Source organism: Balaenoptera physalus, assembly GCF_965194825.1.
Source record: "Balaenoptera physalus genome assembly, chromosome: 7".
Classification (NCBI taxonomy): domain Eukaryota; kingdom Metazoa; phylum Chordata; class Mammalia; order Artiodactyla; family Balaenopteridae; genus Balaenoptera; species Balaenoptera physalus.
In genome coordinates this window covers 92,346,681-92,358,425 of record NC_138886.1, presented here as the reverse complement: position 1 = coordinate 92,358,425, position 11,745 = coordinate 92,346,681, and the positions used below count along the sequence as shown (strand labels likewise).

At 39.6% G+C, this 11,745-nt stretch overlaps 1 protein-coding gene and 1 long non-coding RNA gene across 9 annotated transcripts in view; both read right to left on the bottom strand.

The window, feature by feature from the left end:
• LOC309664386 (low-density lipoprotein receptor-related protein 12-like) overlaps positions 1-11,745 on the bottom strand; it is a 135,318-nt gene that overhangs the window by 53,698 nt on the left and 69,875 nt on the right. The window lies entirely within an intron of this gene.
• On the bottom strand, positions 2,833-3,535 carry LOC309664205. Its single transcript, XR_014265677.1, has 2 exons — positions 3,476-3,535; positions 2,833-3,075 (listed from the first exon to the last, which is right to left on the bottom strand). It is a non-coding gene; the product is annotated as an uncharacterized lncRNA (long non-coding RNA).

The window sequence follows — 11,745 nt, the reverse complement described above, 5'->3', positions numbered from 1 at the left end:
GGGAGCTCAGGGTCAGGTCTGGTTTCTAACTGTGATACTAATTTTTTATCAAATCAAATCCTGGCCATGTACTTCCTATGTGGAGTGAAGGCTGCCTTAGAAACTGGCATGTTTTTATATCTACAGTACTTCTCTCACTTCCTGAACAAGCATTGGCCTGAGAGCACGTCAGTACCCTTTATTTTTGTGGGGTGTCCAGGCATGCAGTGTTCCATTTCCAGCAGCATTGGGAGAGACTGACACCACCCTCAGCAGAGGGAGCAGAGCTGTGTTTGAGGGGAAGCATCTCCAGTTATACAAGGTCAATTGGTTCTCTGTAAAAAGTGACAGTGTCCACGTGCAGTCCTAAGGGCCCTTTTATCCATCACACGTGATAGGTTGGCAGAGTAAAGACTCTTTTCTTCCAGCAGTGACGAGAATATGTTCCTGTTTTGATTTAAGTACATAACCAGAAACAGACTAAAAAGGCATTATAGAAACTATAGAAATGTCAAAGATCTACAACAACCAAGCGAACGCACCATCAAAAAAATGTCACATTTAAAAGGGTAGGAAACCTGTGGCATTTTTTAGTCACTTTTTAGTGCAGCTTGAGGAAAGTGGCAGCCAGATCCCCAGCCCCCTTTTGCAAACCTGAGAGAGAGCAGACTGATCTGCAATGTTCTAACCTGTCTGTGGGCTGCCTAAGGATTGGTCTTTTGACACCTAACTCAGAGTTCAGACAAACAAAAATGGCTCAGATCTCAGAATAAGGGAGCCATGGGAAGCAGCGGGTATGATTTGTAAAAACGGTTGCAAAGGTAACTATAGACCCACAGACACCAAGGACAAGAGATTACTGATTGAGGAGTACAATAGGACAGCTAAGGCCCCAAGAGTAAGCAAGAGTGAGACTCTTAGAAAAGCAAGACATTTAAAAGCAGATGTATAAATAGGAGAATTGGGGAAAAAAAACACACGCACTGGTCCAGAGACAACACAGGTCTGAAAAGACCCTAAGACATCACATTAGGCTGATTACAAAGGTCTTCCCCTGTGTAGAGCAAGTATAAGAAGACTGGGAGAGGTGGCTGTTTTTTAAAATGCCCAGTTTTCAACAAAAGATCACCAGGCAGACAAAAAAACAGTAAAACTAGGCTCATTCAAAGGAACAAAATAAATATCCAGACACCATACCTCAAGAAACAGGTTTTGAACTTACTGGAAAAAGATTTTAGAACAACTATCTTATGTATGCTCAAAACGTTAAAGGAATACACCAACAAAGAACTAAAGGAAATCAAGAAAACAATGAAATGAAAATGAAAATGAAAGCACAACTTACCAAAACTCATGGGATGCAGGGAAAGCAGTACTTAGAGGAAAATATAATGTAAAAGCTTACATTGAAAAAGAAGAAACATATCACAATCAACCACCTAACCTTACACCTTAAGGGACTAGAAAAAGAAGAACAAATTAAATTGAAAGCTCAAAGAAGGAAGGAAATAATAAAGATTAGAGCAGAGATAAACAAAGAGAGACTAGAAAAACAATAGAAAAAAATCCATGAAACCAAGAGTCCGTTCTCTGAAAATCAACAAAATTGACAAATCTTTAGCTAGATTGACTAAGGAAAATAAAAAAAAGAAGACTCAAATAATTGAAATCAGAAATAAAGACAAAGACATGGCTACATATTTAACAGAAATAAAAGGATTATAAGAGATTACTATGAACTGTACACTAAAAAACTGGATAATCCAGGTGAAATGGATGAATTCCTAGAAACACATAACTTACCAAAACTAAATCAAAAAGAAACAGAAAATTTGAATAGACCTAGTAAGGAGATTTAATTGGTAACCAAAAGTTTCCTGGCAAAGAAAAGCCTTGGACCAGATGACTTCATGGATGAATTCTACCAAATATTTAGAAGAACTAAGAAGAACCAACACCAATCCTCTCAAACTCTTACAAAACTTAAAGGAGAAGGAACACTCTCTAACTCATTCTGAGGCCAGCATTTCTCTGATACCAAAGCCACATAGACACTACAAGAAAAGACAACTGTAGACCAACATGCCTTATAAACAATGATGCAAAAATCCTCAACAAAATACTTGTAAATCAAATTTAGCAGCATATTAAAAGGATTATGCACCATGACCAAGTGGGATTTATTTCTGGAATGCAAGGGTGGCTCAATGTATAGAAAACCAGCAATGTCATATACAGTATTAATGAAATGAAGGGGAAAAGCACAGGATCATCTCAACTGATACAGAAAGAGCACTTGACAAAAGTCAGCACACTTACATGATAAAAGCACTCAAGAGACTAAGAATAGAAGAAACTACCTCCACATAATAAAAAGCCATATATGAAAAACCCACGCTGAACATGATAATTTTTGGTGAAGGTTGAAAGCTTTTCCTCTAAGATCAGGAACAAGACAAGGATGCTAGATTTTGTCACTTCTGTTCAACATAATACTGGAAGTCCTAGCCAGAGAAATTCGGCATGAAAGACATCCAAATTGTAAAGTAAGAAGTAAAATTATCTCTGCAGACAACATGATTTTATATGTAGAAAACCCTAAAGATCCCCCCCCCCCCAAAATTGTTAGAACTAATCAGGGAACAATGTTTCGGGATACAAAATCAATACACAAAAATCAGTTGCAATTCAATACACTAGTAAGGAACAATCCAAACATAAAATTAAGAAAGCAATTCCATTTACAACATTATCAAAAAGAATAAAATACTTTGGAATAAGCTTAGTTAAGGAGGCAAAAGACTTGTACTCTGAAAACTACAAAACATTGCTAAAAGAAATTAAGGACACAAATAAATGGAAAACCATTCTGTGTTCATGGATTAGAAAACTTAATATTTTTAAGATGTCAATGTTTCACAAAGTGATCTACAAATCATTTTCAACAAGGGTACCATGTATTCAGAAAGGACAGTCTTTTCAACAATTGGTGCTGGGAAAATTGGATATTCACATGTAAAGGAATAAAATTGGACCCTTACCTTACACCATATACAAAAATTAACTCAAAATGGATCAAAGTCCTAAACATAAGACCTAAAACTATGGGCTTCCCTGGTGGCGCAGTGGTTGAGAATCTGACTGCCAATGCAGGGGACACGGGTTCGAGCCCTGGTCTGGGAAGATCCCACATGCCGCGGAGCAACTAGGCCCGTGAGCCACAATTACTGAGCCTGCGCGTCTGGAGCCTGTGCTCCGCAACAAGAGAGGCCGCGATAGTGAGAGGCCCGCGCACCGCGATGAAGAGTGGCCCCCACTTGCCGCAATTAGAGAAAGCCCTCGCACAGAAACAAAGACCCAACACAGCCATAAATAAATAAATAAACCCAAAGTTAAAAAAAAAAAAAGAAATACAGGAGCTAAATATTCTTTAGTCATGGTTACTGCAGAAAACAGCTTATTCAAAAAAAAAAAAAAAAAAAAAAAAAAAAAAGACCTAAAACTATAAAACACTTAGAAGAAAACATAGTATAAAAATTTCATCACATTGGATTTGACAATGATTTCTTGGATATGAAACCAAAAGTACAGACCACATAAGCCAAAATAGATAACAATATAACATATAGCTATAAATGCTTACATTGAAAAAGAATATCAAAACATAAGAACAGAATTTAAAACTTGGATATATCAAAGAACATTATCAACAGAGTGAAAAAGGCAACCAATGGAACAACAGAAAATATTTGCAAATCATATATATGATAAGGGGTTCATATCCAGAATATATAAAGAACTTTGTACATCTCAACAACAAAAAAATCAATCTGATTTTAAAATGCACAAAGTACTGCAATAAACATTTATCTAAAGAAGATACACAAATGCCCAATAAGCACAGAAAAAGATGTTTGTTAGGGAAATACAAATCAAAACCATAGTAAGATACTACTTCACTCCCTTTAGATTGGCTATTTTTTTTTTTTTAATGGAAAATAAGATGTGTCGGCAAGGATATATAGGAAACTTCGTGCACTGCTGGTAGGAATGTAGAACAGTGCAGCCACTTGCAAGACCGTTATGTCAGTTCTTCAAAAAATTAAAAATAGAATTACCATATGATCCAGCAATTTCACTTCTGGGTATATATCCAAAAAAGTTGAAAGAAGGGTCTCAAGGAGATATCTGTACACTCATGTTCACAGCAACATTATCCACCATAGCCAAAAGGTGGAAACAATCCAAATATCTACCAACAGATGAATGGATTAAAAAAATCTGGGATATACATACAGCGGAATATTATTCAGCCTTAAAATGAAGGAAATTCTGACACATGCCACAGAATGGATGACCCTTGAAAACATTAAGTGAAATAAGCTAGTTACAAAAGAACAAAAATTATATGATTCCACTTATATGAGGTATCTATTCAAATTTCTAAAGCCAGTAAAATGGTGATTGCCAGCGCCTGGAGAAAGAAAGGAAATGGGGAGTTAGTTTTTAATGGGTAGCAAGTTTCAGTTTGGGATGATGAAAGAAGTTCTGATGGATGCACTTGGAGGGCATTGTGCTGAATGAAAGAAGTCAGACAGAGAAAGACAAACACTGTATGATATTACTTACACGTGGAATCTAAAACCTATAACAAACTAGTGAATATAACAAAAAAGAAGCAGACTCACAGATATAGAGAACAAACTAGTGGTTACCGGGGGGAGGGGGGCAAAAAAAGGGTGGGGAGTGGGAGGTACAAGCTATTGGGTGTAAGAGAGGCTACAAGGTAGCATTGTACGACACGAAGAATAGAGCCAATATTTTGTAATAACTGAAAATGGAGTGTAACCTTTAAAAATTGTACAAAAAATATACACAGTAAATATTAGTTGTTTTACCTCTCAAAAAAATTCTGAAGATGAATAGTGGGGTGATAGTGACACAACAATGTGAGTGTACTTAATGCCACTTAAAATACTTAAAAGGGTAAATTATATGTTATGTATATTTTACCACAAGAAAAATTTAAACAGAGTAAAAGTGCATTTTCATTTATGTGAAATGTTAGCAATGAGACCCAGACTGATACAATGAGAAACAGAAAGTTTCCTGCCTATGAACTCCCTGTGGTAATGGGAAACTCTACTCGTCCCAGCCACTGCTGCAGATTTCCTGGGCACTCTGGGTGGGTGCCACCACGCCCACCCTCAATTTCATGTCAGTGACACAAAGCCCATTGCGACTGTACCTTGTTTGGTGTCACGTGGTGGCAGGACAGGACAGAATTTCTCAGTTCTTACCAGGGAATATAGTCATCATCAACTTCACACAGTGAGAGTCTCAAACTGCCCACAATCTTATCTAGCTCTTGCCAACAGGAACACCTTTTTTATCTTAAGGTAATGAACTCTGAATCATTAATACAAATCAAGAGCTGAACGAGGGAAAGTTACACACCCATGATTCAATCAAGATAAACGCCGAGAGGCCACGTGCTCCCACCCCCTGTGATTTGGATGCTTATATTACCCAGCTATGATGAGGGAGACAGTTCTGACTGAAACTGCTTCCCACTGAAAATGGGTGGCGGAAAGTCTCCCAGGAGATTGTTAGGCAGCTTCCCCACTGTTTCTTGGGGAACACAGTGCAGTAAACAGATCATCTCAGGGGGCTGTCAAATAAACAAAACAGGAGTGAAGGTAACAAAATCAGCCCTTAGCAAATAACGTAAACTGGCATTAAGAAGAAGAAAATGGTGATTGAAAGAAAAGTGTTACTTGAAAGTAATAAAGCCAAAATCAGGAGAAAAAAGCAGAAAGCAAAACCAAAGTAAGTGTAAATGAGAAAATAAATTAAAATGAAATTTGAAAATGACCTAACAACTTTCTAATAGAGAGAAGTGAATCCAGTCAAGCTCTTCAGGCTCCAACCTGGAGGCAGGTAAAGTGAGGTGTGAACAATCAAGGCCACTTGCTTCTGTTCTGCAGGTGACAGCTGAGCTAGGACCCTTACCTGTGCACCTCTCCCCTGCATCCTCCTTTCATCCTTTCTCCCCTTCCCTGGTTGATTCTTGGCCTAAGGTAGTTCTTGAGGACCAGGCATTGGGTTCAGATCGATTTAGGGAATAATAAACATCTTGATGCATCTTGAGGGCTTCCTGTGACTGAGGAAAGGACCAGTAAAGGACAAAGACTCAGGAAAAACTGATGCTCAGAGAGGCTGTGTCCAGATAAGAGGGCAGAAAAACAAAGCCTGGCCTGGAACTGCTCTGTCTCTCATTTCCCTGAACCAAGACGCCCCAGGTCCTGAGCTGAGCAAGTCCACACCCCTTTATGAAGCAGGGAATGCGTTTTGTCCAACGCTGAACTCCTCATCGCTGGCTTCCAAACCTGGCAGGAACATCTGTGTCTATTCTACATCTCACTCCCAGTAGGGAGACAGAATTCACAAAGGCACCAAACAATCCAGCATCTTTGTTTCTATGTGGAACCTTGAGCAAAGATGGCAGATCCCTAAGAACAGAGCCACAGCCTGGGCTGGGACAACAGCAAAACCACAGCACATAGGTGTCCATTCAGGATCCTGAGGTCAGCAGTTCTCCAGGTCATTTCTGACCACTGCCCTTGGGTGCACCCTCACCTCCTAAACCCAGCCCTGAGGTGACCCAGACTTGCCTCTGCCCCACCAAGAACACGATTGCGTTGTACAGTCTTCCTCCCTCTCATCCCCTCTTTCTTCTGTGTGCTCTGGGAATCTATCTCACTGCACGTAATTAATCATAATAATAAACAGGAAAATAAAGGGCTACTTCAATCATACCTTAGAATATTCCAGAGTAACACAGAAATTGACCATTGTGTAACTCTGAGCCTCAGTTTCTTCGTCTGTAAAATGAAGACACTCATGGAGAAAGATTAAATGATATGATGCACCTGAAATGCTTAAAACCATGCCTGGCTCACAATAAACACTCAGTAAACGTCAGACACCAACCACGGTTCTTCACCTTGACACAAACTCCAGCCTCCCTTTCTAGATGCCACTCCTTGTAGTACTCAGGGGTGTTGTTTGCTCATTTTCTCACATTCCATTTGCCATGGTGTCCAGAGCATTTCTTATCAATTTCTCATCAATTCCAGATTAATCTTCTTCTTCCCTTACAAAAAGTGGGCACAACAAACAAAATGAGAAAGTGCCTCTTTTCCTTTACGATAAGCATCGTTTGACTATAGCCACCTCTGTCCTTCCAGGCCACTGTCATGTTCACGTTGAGATATATTGGAGTTCTTACTCCGGAACCTGTGAATGTGAACTTATTTGGAAATCTGGTCTTTGCAGAAGTCATCAAGTTAAGATGAGGTCATGACAGTGGACCCTAATCCAATATGACCTGGGTCCTTACAAGAAGAGAAGAGACATGCACAGAGGGAAGATGAAATAAAGACACAGAGGGAGAACACCCCATGACAGTGGAGGCAGAGATTGGAGTGATGATCTACAAGCCAAAGAACTCCAAGAATTACTGACAACATCATAAACTAAGAGAATGACCTGGAAGAGATTCTCCCGAGACCCTTGCCCTGCCCATGCCCTGCCAAGACACTGATTTTGGACTTCCAGCCTCCAGAATTATGAGAGAATAAATTTCTGTTGTTTTAAGCCCCTCATTTTCCAGTACTTTGTTACAGCAGCCCTAGGAAACTCATCCAGGGAGAGATTTAATTCCTTTCAGTTTAAAGGTGCCCTGTACTGTTTGACAGGGGAGGGTTTTCAAAAGACCCTAGATATCACAGTCAGGTTCCTTTAATAAGTGACTCATGTATTTATTATTTATTTAATCTAAGGATAGAAAACTTATTGGCGATGTAATTCACTGACCATTTCACTTATTATGACTTGGGTATATATGGATGAAAAAGTGTTGCCACAGTAATTTTGCTTTCCATTCTGACGATATTTTTTGGTAACTCTCAAATTTTCTTCCAATATGTAGGAGCTTTTCCTATGTCTGAATTTTCCATCAGTGGGAACTTTAGCTAATAAAGCATTTGCTGCAGCATACACAAGAGCTCCCCAGGGAGCTCTTTCCACTGCTCAAGTGAGTTTTCTCTTCTCTCTCTTCTAAAAAAGAAGGATACTGAATCATTAAAATGTTCAAAGCTCTGAGAGGAAGATAAGCCATTCAGGTTGAATGATTAAGAACATTAAAAAACACAAAAGAGAAGACAGGAGTTCAAATCCAAATAAACTTCATTTGTCTAATGCACATCAAACATTATTTATTTTGAACTTCTCTCCCTTGGCCATAGCTGTAGTGTGAGGCTAAGTTCTGGTATTTCCACCACCTGCCCTTCTTCTTTCTTATGCACAGCTCCTTCTAGAAAAATGCCCTGACCTTCGACTCTTCTTCAAAACTGCTCTTCCTTAGCTCTTAACTGATCCCTCCTCAAGGACAAAGTGAAAGGTAGAGTATGCCAATAAAATAAGCAGAGGTTTTCAAGCATACCACAGGGTAATTGGGAAAATGACTGGAAGATGAGTCACGTGCTTCAGGTCCGGAGCTCACCCTATAGGTATTTAGGGTGCATGGCAGACAGATGCACTCCTGTCCATGCATCCAAACGAATGTAATATCATCTCAGAGACAGCTTATCCTTTTATTTTTTTTTATTTTATTTTTTTTTTAATTGAACTGATTGATTTTATCCTTTTTTTTAAAAATAAATTTATTTATTTATTTTTGGCTGTGTTGGGTCTTCGTTTCTGTGCGAGGGCTCTCTCCAGTTGCGGTGAGCTGGGGCCACTCTTCATCGCGGTGCGTGGGCCTCTCACCATCGCGGAGCACAGGCTCCAGACGCACAGGCTCAGTAGTTGTGGCTCACGGGCCCAGTTGCTCCGCAGCATGTGGGATCCTCCCAGACCAGGGCTCGAACCCGTGTCCCCTGCATTGGCAGGCAGATTCTCAACCACTGCGCCACCAGGGAAGCCCTAGCTTACCCTTATATATGCCAGAAGAAAGCCACCTCACCATAAAACTCTTAGAAGAGAACATAGGCAAAACATTCTCTGACGTAAATAGTACCAATGTTTTCTTAGGTCAGTGTCCCAAGGCAATAGAAATAAAAGCAAAAATAAACAAATGGGACCTAATCAAACACACAAGCTTTTGTACAGTAAAGGAAACTATAAACAAAATGAAAAGACAACATACGGACTGGGACAAAATATTTGCAAATGATGCAACCAACAAGGGCTTGATTTCCAAAATATACAAACAGCTCATACAACTCAATAACAACAACAACAACAAAACCCAATTGAAAAATGGGCAGAAAACCTAAATAGACATTTCTCCAAAGAAGACAAACAAATGGCCAACATGCACATGAAAAGATGTTCAACACTGCTAATTGTTAGAGAAATGCAAATCAAAACTACAATGAGGTACCACCTCACACCAGTCAGAATGGCCATCATTAAAAAGTCTACAAATAACAAATTCTGGAGAGGGTATGGAGAAAAGGGAACCCTCCTACACTGTTGCTGGGAATGTAAACTGGTGCAGCCACTCTGGAAAGCAGTATGGAGGTTCCTCAAAAAACTAAAAATAGAGTTGTCATATGATCCTGCAATCCCCCTCCTGGGCATATATCAAGAGAAAACTATAATTAGACAAGATACATGCACCCCAATGTTCATTACAGCTCTATTTACAATAGTCAAGACATGGAAACAACCTAAATGTCTATCGACAGATGAATGGATAAAGAAGATGTGGTACACAAATGCAATGGAATACTACTCAGCCATAAAAAGCATGAAATAATGCCATTTGCAGCAACACAGATGGACCTAGAGATTATCATATTAAGTGAAGTAAGTCAGATAGAGAAAAAGAAATATCAGATGCTATCACTTCTATGTGGAATCTAAAATACAACACAAATGAATTTATCTAGGAAACAGAAACAGACTCACAGACATAGAGAACAGACTTGAAGTTGCCAAGAGTGAGGAGGGGTGGGGGAGAGATGGATTGCGAGTTTGGGATTAGCAGATGCAAACTGTTATATATAGAATGGATAGACAACAAGGTCCTACTGTATAGCACAGGGAACTATATTCAATATCCTGTGATAAAACATAATGGAAAAGAATATGAAAAAGAATGTGTATATATACATAACTGAATCACTTTGCTGCATGGCAGAAATGAACACAACATTGTAAATCAACTATATTTCAATAAAATTAATTTTTAAAAAGGAAGAAAGTCACCCAAAAAGGTTTTTCTTAACTTGAAATAGTACTTACTCTTATCTATATCATCTAAAAGCCTGTATTAGGAATATATTCACTGTGGAAATGACTTAGAATCTACTTACATGAAGGAAACTTAAGTCTAAATCCCAATTTGAGCTGAAAATCTCAAGTAAGTAATGAGCATATTTTTATATTTTTTATGTTTAATAAAAAGGCCATATAAACGGTTTGACTTCTAACAGTTAGTACACAGATCTTATATTTGACATAATTTAGGTCGAGTGTATAATTTGGGAAACAAGATCAGCACAAAAGCACCATGAAAGAGAAAAGACGATAACTGAAAGCATTCCAAACACCAGCACAGAGAGACTGAGCGTCGTATAGTTCATGGTCATCCAGAAAGACATCTGAGAAATGGCACCATTTTGGAAGCTGTTCACGTGGCAGAGACACGGCTTAGTGAATACTGCCTCGGTTTCCCATGAACCTCCCTATGTGCTACAGGTAATGCAAAGCGTCCAGGACAGATGATGCTGCAGGCAGTGGGCTGCCTTAGAGGATCAAGCACCACGCTCGGGGGATTCACTGCTCTTGTAATGAGAAGATGCAGACCTGCTCCTTGCCTGGGGGAGGCTGGCCTCTCATCTCTCAGGACTGCTGTTTCTCTAGCACACCCTGAGAATGGCCTGGATAAAATGCAGCTAGAGCCTTCACTCTTAGCCTATCTAGAAAGAGCACACAAGCACTCAGGGTCCATGTGGATTGCATCTCCCCACATATCTTGAGGCTATTTCAGTGGGTAAGGGAACCAAATAAAAACACTATTTAGGGGAGGATGCAGAGAAATTGGAACCCTTGTGGAAATGCAAAATGGTGCAGCCACTATAAAAAACAATATGCAGAGTCCTCAAAAAAAGTAAAAATAGAATTAGCATAATAAACTCCAGCAATTCCTCTGCCGGGTATATGTCCAAAACAACTGAAATCTGGATCTTGAAGGGATATTTGTATACCCATGTTTATCACAGCATTATTCGCAATAGCCAACAGGTGCAAACAACCCAATTGCCCGTAGATGGATGAATAGATCTCTTAGTCCATTCAAGTTGATATAACAAAATACCACAGACTGGGTGGTTTACAAACAATAGAAATTTATTGCTCACAGTTCTAGAGGCTGACAGTCTGAGGTCAGGGTGCCAGTAAGTTTGGGTGAGGGCCCTCTTCTGGGTCTCAGACTTTTTTTTTTTTTTTTAATTTTATTTTATTTATTTATTTATTTATGGCTGTGTTGGGTCTTCGTTTCTGTGCGAGGGCTTTCTCTAGTTGCGGCAATTGGGGCCACTCTTCATCACGGTGCGCGGGCCTCTCACTATCGCGGGCTCTCTTGTTGCGGAGCACAGGCTCCAGACGCGCAGGCTCAGCAATTGTGGCTCACGGGCCTAGTCACTCCGCGGCATGTGGGATCTTCCCAGACCAGGGCTCGAACCCGTGTCCCCT